This window comes from Bidens hawaiensis, unplaced genomic scaffold (assembly GCF_021521415.1).
Source record: "Bidens hawaiensis isolate Kalapana, Puna unplaced genomic scaffold, B.hawaiensis_p1.1 tig00004795_1, whole genome shotgun sequence".
NCBI classification, from domain to species: domain Eukaryota; kingdom Viridiplantae; phylum Streptophyta; class Magnoliopsida; order Asterales; family Asteraceae; genus Bidens; species Bidens hawaiensis.
This window is the reverse complement of record NW_027491299.1, coordinates 764899-777973: the sequence shown is the minus strand read 5'-3', so window position 1 is coordinate 777973 and position 13075 is coordinate 764899.

The following is a 13075-nucleotide window of genomic DNA, read 5'->3' as shown; positions in this document are numbered from 1 at the left end:
ATTCCTCCAAATGATCTTGAATCATGTTGCTCCAACGCTACCTCAGTGCCGCCCGATCAGATACGTTGAAAGTGTGAGCAAAAGGATCTTCGCCCAATGCAGATCCTCCAGTGCGAGGAGCAAACCTGAGCTCCGTCCTCGGCATACTCCACTATTTGGGTACTTGATCAACCCGGAGTATGTGCCTGCTCGTGGGGACGAGTTCCGGGACCCGGCACCACAACAGGCAGGAGCACCTCAAGCTATACCTGCTGCTCCTGTTGTGTCACCGGAGGAGAACGTAGATCTTGCCGCAGAGTTTGGCGGTCAAGGATTCTTTGACATGAAGAGGGTGGACCCTGAAGAGAATGTGCAAGTCTCGGTTGAGAGGGTGTCGAGTGTGAATGTCACTAGGGCAGCTACAACGGTGGCTGGCTCTGATTCAGAAGATGATGTGGCTGTAGCGAGACTAATTCTAGTTAACCAAGAACGGGTTCAAGGGAAAAGAAAGAGAACTGATGATGACAACGAGTCAGACTATGAAGAAGAGGTACATCAGTTGATTCGGAGATCAAGAAGGGAACGGGCAGGTGCAGGATCGGGAGCTGGTGAGAGCTCGAGGGTGGTACGTTTCACCCCACCTGCACTGTCCGGTATGACAATGGTCCCTTCATCATTACAGGTCACAAGGCCAAGCGCCACGGATGTTCCCATGGTGGCTACCTCATCTGCCTTTGGCCTCCCACCAACTACATTCCAACTATCGACTCCGGAGATTGTATCGTTGCCACCTCCAACTCTTACTCCAACGGAGGTCGTGGCACGATTTATTGAGTCGACGGTTGTGGCCACTGCAGGGTTATCGGTGACGATACCACCTGCGGTTACGTCTATGCCTACTTCTGAGGTCCCGGTTACATCGGAAATCCCTCCTCAGTATACTCAAGATATATCACATCTGAGGTTTGATTTCGATGCAACCTTATCAGACTCTGAACGAATAGCAGCACTTGAACGGGTTGTGGCAGAACAGTCAAGGATTAATCTTATCCAGACCCAGGCTATTCAACGCCTAGTTGCTGAGAATCAGATGCAGTCTTCCCTGCTGGTAGAACATGGTAAAATCATAGATGCTTTGAAGGAGTTCTTGGCATCTTAAGGGGGGACGAGCTGTAAAGGCGATGAGTTGAGGACGAAGAAGCGCAATGATAGAGACGATGATCCCAATGCATCGAAAGGTGCGGGTGGAGAGTTGCCAAGAACTGAACAAGCTCTTGGGACTTCCACAACTCAGGGGGAGTCGACAAGTGCAGCTGGTGGTGATGATGTGGTGGTAGTGGACGTTGAGGAGATGAATGATGAATTTGTAGGTGATGATGATGTATTACCGGTGGATGAGATAGAGAAAATTGGTGCAGAGATAGTGATTGATAATGATATTGAAGAGGGAGAGATTGTAGAAGAGAATGTGGAGCATGAGATACCAGAAGTTGATAAGCCAAATATGGGTAAAGAGATTGGAAATGATGAGACGGAATGGGAAGAGCAGCCAAGATGGAAAGAAGGCTATGCTCAATGGTTTGTAAAAACGAAGAAACCGGCGGTCCCTACTATGTTTAAGAAGAGTTACAACATTAGAGGCTATGCTGAAGCGAGAAAGGGGATTATATGCTGGATATATGATGAGCGGTTAAGGCTCTTTGTGATTAAGAGATATGATGGTGTTCAGTACTTCAAAAGGCTGCTGAGATCGTTGAATACATTGCCAGAATGTGAAGTGAAAGACTTAGCCAGATTGGGATTGATAAATCGAAGTGATGATAATATGGCTAGAGTCATCGGGAAGATTGTTTGGAAGGAAAGTATAAAAGAAAAGAAGTTCGAGTTGTTGAAACCACTAAAGGGAAAACTCATCGAAGACAAAGATAGAGGGATGAGAGCAGATGGCAAGCCTTGGATGATTATGAAGTATAAGCCGATCCGGTGTTTGAAAGAAGTGCCTATGAAACAAATGCCCAAGAATGTGCTGAAAGATCTGAAGTGGTGGTATGTAGATTGTGAAACAGCTGAAGCAGTAATGGAGGACGAAGATGAACAACAGCTGCTGAGAGTATATGATCCGATGCATCTAGTGAACTTGTCTCAAGCTGATCTGCAGGTGCTGAATGAGAAGAAGATATTTTATATTCCTGCTTGGAAAGACGAAGCGAAGAAATATCAAAGAGTTGTTTCAGTATGTGTACGTGAAGGAGTTCATGCTTAAAGATGAAGATTCAAGATTTTTGAAGATTAAAAGACACGTGTTTGAAGATAAAGATATGAAGCTACTGCCAAGGGGGAGTCTGTTGGTACATGATGTCAGTATTTCAGTGTCAAGTGTATGTAATCGAGTTTGTTAGATTTGTGTTTTTGTATGTAAGCGAAGTTAGCTCACAAGTTCGCTGATACAGGCGAACTTGTGAACTAAGCGAAGTTAGGGACAACTTCGCCTGAACATGCCAGGCGAAGTTGTCGCCTTTATAATCAGCTAGGTTACGGCAGTATTGGAAGTTAATCATTTATTCGAGTTTACGAGTCAGAGAGTTTGTGTAATCAGTGATCATTGTATCACGTGTTTCCGGTTGCAATACAACGTGTTTGTGTTTATTGTAACGTGTGTTCGATCGTATCGTCTTCTACGCTTGTAACGTCTTACGTAGGGATTCCGCACCTTCGTAGAACGAGATATCTCGTGTAGATCCGGCTGGGAACCTACAAACCTGGACAATCCGGATGGATTGTGCGTGTTTCTTCTTAAATCAAACTGAATAAACAGAAACGGACCCCGTGGCTAATCCGGGACCCCAATATGTGATCCTTCTTTATAACTTAATCATTTTATTGACCAATACATTTACCCAAGCTTATTTTCCCATAACTGTTTATTGAATGTGTAAACGAACAACTTGGCCCAGCTGAGAAAACGAGAATCTGAGCCAAGTTCAGTTCTAAGTATTAGACATTGAACAATATCACAACCTAAGCCTATTACCACTTTATGGGTGTTCCAACTATACCCAGATTAGTTATACAACCCAGTTTAGTATTGAGATTATAATAATATTAAAATATTAATATTATTATAATATTGATTATAGGAACTACTGATAGTGGACCGAACAAACCACGAGCTGATACAGTACTGATTATCTACTAAACCGTGAGTTTCATGACCCCACTTCTAAACTGTTTTATGAAATTTTTGGGTGAAAAGCATGTTTGATTACATATACGTACCCGAAACATGTATTGATGTGAATTATCTAAGTGCAAACACATGAAAGTCCCCACGATCACAGTGATTAACTTCGAGCCGGTGGCTTGTGAATAGTACTATTGGTTTGACAAACCCAAACGGAATCGGCCTGGTTGCCGTGTCACATAATGCCGTTTGCACATGACCATATTTATACAAACAGGCTATGTAGTGTTAGACATAGCTACCGGGGCATGTTGTGGGCGGAAAGGGGCCACTGTGGTTGATTGAGCGTGGGAAATGGATGCACGCAGCACATATAGTCAAGGCTTCACTGTAGCTTAGCATAATTAAATCATATACATACATACTTATTTCATAATTACAAGTGTTAACTTGTCAATACTCATTACTGTTTTCTTGAAACTCGTGAAACTCACCAACTCTAGTAGTTGACCCGTTTTAAACTGCTTTTCAGGGTTACCGAAGTTGGAAAATCCGTGATTGTGTGCTATCTGTTACTAAACGTGATCGATGCGGTGTGAATAGAGGCAAGGTTACCAGTATGAGTAGAGTAGCTTATGAGTATGTTTTGTTGTAACACCTAGTTTGTAGTCAAAGATAGATCAATGTAATATAATGTAAATTAGTTGTAATGTTTCTTTATAAACAATGTTGTTGATACCAGAGGTGTCTATTACATTCCCGTTTTACGCTTCCACATTGTGCTAGTCGGGGTGTGACAGAAGTTGGTATAAAATTATGAAAGTTCGTGGAGAACTCAGATTTGTTATATTATGATTAGATATAAAATTTGGGGTCATTTGGAAAACCCTAATTATGTTTTGTGCATTTGCGTTTATTTGAATTTCATAGTCGTTTTTGGCTCCGAAATGATATTTGGCAAGATTGTTAGAGTTTCAGATTTGTCCAGGTTGTTTTGTGTAAGGCCCCGTTACCGGAAGCCCTACTTTCGCGTCGGATTTACTCATAAACACAGTTCTTCAAATCAGAGTTTATTAAAACTTTTCGCGGAATATAAAACATCAATCATTTGTTACAAGTCATTCAATCTTTTCTTTGATACCATAACACAAACTTTATATTTAAAACATCTTTACTTCTTTCTTCAGATGCCAGCCGTTCAATCCATGCCGTGTGTCATCCTCATGCTAACTCTATAATCAGCTCACCTGCGTGCATACTAAAAGTCAGCTACGCTGAGTGAGTTCTAGTTAATCAAGCAACTTATCATACAACCACTTCATACAATATATATATACGTATCCGAAGACACATAGTCCACTGTCTAACATGCCACTGTTTAACCACTTAATTACCCCTACAGCTTAGCCACTTAATTACAACGGCACGTATAGGCTTTCCCTATCACGCACTCACGCTATGCCACTTAATAACGAAGGCACGTATAGGCTTTCCCTATCACGCACTCACGCTATGCCACTTAATAGCGAAGGCACGTATAGGCTTTCCCTATCACGCACTCACGCTATGCCACTTAATAACGAAGGCACGTATAGGCTTTCCCTATCACGCACTCACGCTATGCCACTTAATAACGAAGGCACGTATAGGCTTTCCCTATCACGCACTCACGCTATGCCACTAACACCCTTACTAGACTCCTGCTACCTCTAACACACTCTACCTCAACCTGCCTTGGTCACACTCATATTAGTTTAGTATTTACGTAGTGAGCAAGTCACATCACATCATTCATACACACTATCAACCACTTGGCAATCGCTATCCTTGGCGATACGTGCAATATCCGAAGATCGTTCACGTACCGACAAGCATTATAAATATATACCTCATATAACATCTATAGCATACACTTACCACTTAAAGTAAGTGGATTCACACTTCACATCGAGTATGCACACAGCCCCGAAAACATAACAAGGAAATGGGGCTAGAAACTCACCTGAATACGGTTACGTTCTCCGTTGATTGAAATTCCTTTCTTTAACTGGGCTCGGCTAACTGTATAATATTTACACATATCAATTAACTACTACTACTCGTTTTCGATAATCGCCTTAACACATTTTCCATTAGGTTTTTATTTCATAAACGAACTTCGCTTCAGGCGAATCTTGGAAACAACTTGGTTCTGGCTTGATTCGATCGAATAGGAACACGTTCGATCGAATCGGAACACGTTCGATCGAATAGACACGTTCGATCGAATAGACACGTTCGATCGAATAGTCACACGTTCGATCGAATAGATACACATTCGATCGAGTACAAAACTCATTCGATCGAATGAGTTGGAGACCATTCGGTTGCTTCCCTATTCGATCGACTGGACTTATTCGATCTACACATTCGATCGAATGGACTGATTCGATCGACTGGTTCGATCGAATGAGTCTGATTCGACTCCTTCAAGCTGGCGACGGAGAAACTCACGGGTTTTCCAGATTTTCCAGATTTTTGACCCAAAAACGAGGTTTTTGACATGGAAATGTTCGGGATTGAAAGGGCTATCGATCCCTAGCACTTTTAAACACAAAAGCTTGCATTTTGACACCAAAACAAGGCGGTTTTTGACCCGAAAACTCAAGTTACGTTTTTGCTCGATTTGAGGCCGAAATGGTTATGAAAACGGATGATTTTCGAGAGGGACTTACCAAAAACGACTAGGAACAAGATTGTGGACTCGGATTTGTGATTTGAGAACTTTCTCTCTCTAGCTTCTCTCTCTAGAAATGAGAGTGTTTGGGTGGGTGTAAGTGAAGGAAGATGGTGGAAATGGTGGAAGTGTCAAGAACTTTCGTTTATATACTACGGGTTTGGTTAGGCTCGGGTTGGCTTCCTACGGGTCGAGACAGGCCGAGTTCATAAAATAACTAAGCCCAAGACCCGTTCCTTACTCGACATTAAATATCTAAAACGTGAAATCACTAAACATAACTTTCTTTTATTTATCAATATAAAAATTTCGGGATGTTACAAGTCTTCCCTCCTTAAAGAGGTTTCGCCCCCGAAACCTAACTTATTCCCTATAAACGGAAAACTTCTTATATTTACACGCTTTACCATCACACAACTATTTATTATAACCAACATGCATTCAAGTTAAATTCATAGATCGTTCATACTAAAGCACCAGAAGTCACAAGTACTTCATAACATAAAAGGAAATCATTCAAGCTTGCTAAACAACATAGGTTCAACTGTAACATAAAACACTCTTTAACTACTAAACATAAAACAACTGTGACATGCCACTTATTCTCCTGCAACCTCCTCAGCAGCTAATAGACCATCCCTTCACGCGTTTCCTCTTCCTTCCCTCACTGCCACGGCTTCTCTACACTCCCTAGCTATGTGACCTGACTTACCACACCTATAACACTTCTGGTCCTCGGTGCATTCACGGGAGAGGTGCCCCTCCCTCCCACATCGGTAGCACTGGTTTGGACCAGCCTTGCATTCCCCCAAGTGCATCTTTCCACACACCTTACATGCTCCACTCCCTGCCATCTTCTGTGTCCTTCTCCCTGCATGTTCCACGATATCCCCAGCTCTTTTAGTTCCTTTCCCTTTTCCCTCATCTTCCACTCCCACATCATCCGCCGCCAGATCATCATAGACTATCTCCGCCAACTCGACCGCAGACTCAAAGGTAACAGGTTTGTTGGCCCTGACCAACATGCGGACCTTCTGGGGAAGTCCTCTAACGTAGCACTTGATCCGTTTCGCCTCGGTGTTCACCATGTCAGGTACCAACCTAGACATGCGGTTGAATTCAGTGGTGTACTCACGATGTGTCATCTTGTCCGCCTTTAGATTCAGAAACTTCATCTCGGCCCTCTCAACCTCAGCATCAGCACAGAACCTTTTCATCACTAACTCCTTAAGGTCATCCCACCTCATGGCCTTAATCTCCTCTCGGGTCTTCCTTTGTTCGACCGTTTCCCACCAGTACATGGCCTCATCTTCAAATGACTGAGTGGCATAACCCACTGCTTGGTCAGGACGACACTCGCTAATGCGGATAACCTTATCCATGGCGGTTATCCACTGAAGGGTAGCGATTGCGTCTCCCAAACCAGTCAACTTAGGCGGGTCACAACCTTTGAAGGACTTATAGCTGCACCCACCTTGTCCTCCTCTCCTATCATCGACTTTCACAGACTTATCCCCACTCGAGGCCCCTCTTTCACCTTCCCCATCCTTTCTACCATCACCACCCGCCCCTTCAGCAGTTCGTTCACGGCTTCCAGCAGACCCTTCGGGATTCAGGTTCTTCACAGCAGCAACTACAGCTTGAACAATGGCTGCTTGAACTGCAGGGCTAAGTTGAACTTCTTCGTTGTTGTTCTGGTCTCCTCCAGCTGCGCTTCCTTCATCTTCGGTGTGGGAAGCTTCTTCTACCGAGGGTTGCCGGACAAGACGAGGCCTGCCACGACGTCCTGTGCGACCCCCAGTTCCCACAAATTCTCCAGCTCCAGCCATCCGTATTCTAAAAGGGAAAAACACAAACATCATCACTCAAGGAACTATTTAGTACAAGGATAGTAAGGCTAACAGGTAATAACAGTGGCCAGTTGTGATTAGCTGATCACGTTACCTTCCGTGTCCTATACACTTCCCTTTATGAGTCTATTTGTGCTGGTTCTACTTAAGCAGTTTGTCAAATCAAACAATCAATTATTCCTATCCCTAACGTTCACATATCTTTCTTTTCTCATTAACATATATCATTTAATCATACACCTTACCTTTACTGATCTTGCTTGAGCGACACATGGCATTCTTGAACTGGCATCTTCTTTCCTTTCTTACTTAAATCCCATTTTCTGTTCGAGTCTAAGCATGTAGGATGCTTAAATCTCTCGAACTTATGCTCTGATACCAACTTGTAAGGCCCCGTTACCGGAAGCCCTACTTTCGCGTCGGATTTACTCATAAACACAGTTCTTCAAATCAGAGTTTATTAAAACTTTTCGCGGAATATAAAACATCAATCATTTGTTACAAGTCATTCAATCTTTTCTTTGATACCATAACACAAACTTTATATTTAAAACATCTTTACTTCTTTCTTCAGATGCCAGCCGTTCAATCCATGCCGTGTGTCATCCTCATGCTAACTCTATAATCAGCTCACCTGCGTGCATACTAAAAGTCAGCTACGCTGAGTGAGTTCTAGTTAATCAAGCAACTTATCATACAACCACTTCATACAATATATATATACGTATCCGAAGACACATAGTCCACTGTCTAACATGCCACTGTTTAACCACTTAATTACCCCTACAGCTTAGCCACTTAATTACAACGGCACGTATAGGCTTTCCCTATCACGCACTCACGCTATGCCACTTAATAACGAAGGCACGTATAGGCTTTCCCTATCACGCACTCACGCTATGCCACTTAATAGCGAAGGCACGTATAGGCTTTCCCTATCACGCACTCACGCTATGCCACTTAATAACGAAGGCACGTATAGGCTTTCCCTATCACGCACTCACGCTATGCCACTTAATAACGAAGGCACGTATAGGCTTTCCCTATCACGCACTCACGCTATGCCACTAACACCCTTACTAGACTCCTGCTACCTCTAACACACTCTACCTCAACCTGCCTTGGTCACACTCATATTAGTTTAGTATTTACGTAGTGAGCAAGTCACATCACATCATTCATACACACTATCAACCACTTGGCAATCGCTATCCTTGGCGATACGTGCAATATCCGAAGATCGTTCACGTACCGACAAGCATTATAAATATATACCTCATATAACATCTATAGCATACACTTACCACTTAAAGTAAGTGGATTCACACTTCACATCGAGTATGCACACAGCCCCGAAAACATAACAAGGAAATGGGGCTAGAAACTCACCTGAATACGGTTACGTTCTCCGTTGATTGAAATTCCTTTCTTTAACTGGGCTCGGCTAACTGTATAATATTTACACATATCAATTAACTACTACTACTCGTTTTCGATAATCGCCTTAACACATTTTCCATTAGGTTTTTATTTCATAAACGAACTTCGCTTCAGGCGAATCTTGGAAACAACTTGGTTCTGGCTTGATTCGATCGAATAGGAACACGTTCGATCGAATCGGAACACGTTCGATCGAATAGACACGTTCGATCGAATAGACACGTTCGATCGAATAGTCACACGTTCGATCGAATAGATACACATTCGATCGAGTACAAAACTCATTCGATCGAATGAGTTGGAGACCATTCGGTTGCTTCCCTATTCGATCGACTGGACTTATTCGATCTACACATTCGATCGAATGGACTGATTCGATCGACTGGTTCGATCGAATGAGTCTGATTCGACTCCTTCAAGCTGGCGACGGAGAAACTCACGGGTTTTCCAGATTTTCCAGATTTTTGACCCAAAAACGAGGTTTTTGACATGGAAATGTTCGGGATTGAAAGGGCTATCGATCCCTAGCACTTTTAAACACAAAAGCTTGCATTTTGACACCAAAACAAGGCGGTTTTTGACCCGAAAACTCAAGTTACGTTTTTGCTCGATTTGAGGCCGAAATGGTTATGAAAACGGATGATTTTCGAGAGGGACTTACCAAAAACGACTAGGAACAAGATTGTGGACTCGGATTTGTGATTTGAGAACTTTCTCTCTCTAGCTTCTCTCTCTAGAAATGAGAGTGTTTGGGTGGGTGTAAGTGAAGGAAGATGGTGGAAATGGTGGAAGTGTCAAGAACTTTCGTTTATATACTACGGGTTTGGTTAGGCTCGGGTTGGCTTCCTACGGGTCGAGACAGGCCGAGTTCATAAAATAACTAAGCCCAAGACCCGTTCCTTACTCGACATTAAATATCTAAAACGTGAAATCACTAAACATAACTTTCTTTTATTTATCAATATAAAAATTTCGGGATGTTACATTTTGGAACATATTCTGGTCACTTAGAAATTTTGGCGGATTTTTCGGAGATCATTTGGTATAAACGGACGATTTTTGGGCTAAATATAGCAAATAAAATGAATTTTTATAAATTAATGAACCAATAAATAATTCCAGAAATATTTTTATAAAAATATAAATATTTTAATTGATAAGTGGTTAAATTTTCATAATTTAAGGATTAACGGATAATTAATTGTGCTAATTTAAAGATTAAACAAGTTAAATTCTGAAAAAAACCGATGAGTTCGTGATTAACGAACCTGTTGGAATATCAGAACACTAAGAGTGATCAAAAATCATATTTTTGGATTAATTAAGTAAAAACAAACTTTTTATGAGAAACCCGAACAATTTGGATAGATTGTGCGCGTTTTTCTCAAATCAAACTGAATAAACGGAAACGAGCCCTGTAGCGAATCCAGAACCCCAATATGCGATCTTTCTTTATAATTTAATCATTTTATCAACTGACACATTTACCTAAGCTTACATCCCCATAACTGTTTTCTGAACGCGTAAACGAACAACTTGGCCCAACTGGGAAAACGGGAAAACTGAGCCAAGTTCAGTTTTAAGTATTACACATTGAACAACTTCACAACCTAAGCCTATTGACACTTTCTGGGCGTAACAGCTATACCCAAATTAGATACATAGCCCTGTTTAGTATTGAGATTATAATAATATTAAAATATTAATATTATTATAATATTCATTATAGGGACCAGTGAACGACTCAAAACAACTGCGAACTTACACTGTACCGCTGTGCTGATTGTCTTCTAAACCATGAGTTTCATGACCCCAGTTTAAACTATTTTTACGAACTTTTTGGGTGAAAAACATGTTAACTCATATCTATATACTCTGAATTGTTTGGTGATAGGAATTATCTAAGTGCTAACACGCAAAAGTCCCCACGAACACAGTGATTAACTTCGAGCCCGTGGCTTGGGAATAGTACTATTGGTTTGACAAACCCAAATGGAGCCGGCACGGTTTGCCAAGACATAAAACCGTTTGCATATGACCATAATTATACAAACACGCTATGTAGTGTTAGACATAGCTACTCGGGGCATGTTGTGGGCGGAAATGGGGGGTATAATGGTTGAATTGAGCGTGGGAAATGGATGCACGCAGCACGAACAAACAGTCAAGGCTTCATTGTAGATTAGCATAATTACATCATAAACATACAAACAAACATAATTGTGAATGTACATACATACTTGCGTATTTACAAACTGTGATTATTGTACGCACAACTGATTTTCTTGAAACCCGTGAAACTCATCAACTATTTATAGTTGACCCGTTTTAACATTTTTTTTTCAGGTACTGGATTGGATTAGAAAGCAATTTGCTACATGTTTGACTTGCGATCAACGTTGGGTGAATTGATGCAAGTGTGCTAATAAGAAGTAAAGCCACTTAACGGGTTGGATTTAGTTTGTAACATCTAGTTGTAAATGAAGTTTTAGATCAATGTAAAATATTGTATAGTAGTTTGTATTGTTCTTTATAAACAATGTGGTTGATACCAGAGGTGTCTGTTATATTTTTGTTTTACGCTTCCGCAAATCGCTTAACAGGGTGTGACAGAATTTAGTATCAGAGCCATTGGATATAAAGATCAGGTTATCCCTTAAGGTACCTAAAATATAACCGTAGGCTCAATTAACGCTGGGAAAATAAATAATAATTTAATATTATATACTGATGGATGCCGGGATGAACTTGTAGGGCAAGTGGGTTATTGTGATCCGGAACATAATAACAGACTTGCTTGTACGAGGGAATTCGGGGAGAAGTCGCGGAACGTAAGGGTAGGTAAAAATGGCAACATATGTGTATAAAAGGTAATGCTGAGTATGTGTATATAACATGCATACGTGCTTATCTGGAACAAGGTGTACGAATATGTGTACGTACTGCACTGTCCATAATACTAAATCTCCGTGTAACGAATATTATATTCGATTATAATCAATATTAATTTGAAATTGTATTTTATTAAAAATATTATTATATTTTATCATAATTAATATTGTACCTGACGATAACAAATAAAATATTTTATTTGGCCTTAAGTAATAATATTCTCTACTCTGATTCCTACTGTTGAAAAATATTATTTTTATGACAAATTGTGAAAACGAAAGATGTTGAAAATGTTAGTCTCATATCGGATGAAGAACTAATGTTGTCTGTAAATGGGAATGCAAGGACGTTCTAGCGAGTCTAAACGTAAATTCAAGGCCTAGAAAGGAACTGTGGAAGATATGATATACGTACGTCCATCTCCAGGGAACACGACACTTCTCGATTCAGGCCTAATCTTTATCTCACATACAAGTTTCTAACAACAAATTGAACTATTTTCTAGCCATCTTTTCACCTCCATTGTTTAAAAATAAACACTACTCTCAATAAAATACTTAGGAAAGAGTATGGTTTATCAAATTATACATATAATAGCTATCCTATTAAATTTTTAATAATATAACAAACCGTGACCACCTACATATATCATACACCAGTTATGAAAATAATAATTCCTCTATACTTCACCAGTACCACCGACCTTGATGAGCCTTCTTAACTAATAAATTTATCAAAACATCTGTTGTAACATTCGTTACTTTTCAAACTCGAAAACCCGACCCATTTTAAATTTTCGGTTTTGATTATAAAGATATATATATATATACATATATATATATATATATAAAGTTTCGGTTAATATATTTTATAGTTGTTGATTTTTATTGAATTTGTTAGACCGACCCGATTTATCATTTCAATCTATTCTTGATCATAGTTTATTATTCTCGATAATTCATGGTTATTGTTCGTTTCGTTTACTATTTACTTTGTTCAAATAACGAACCTCCAATA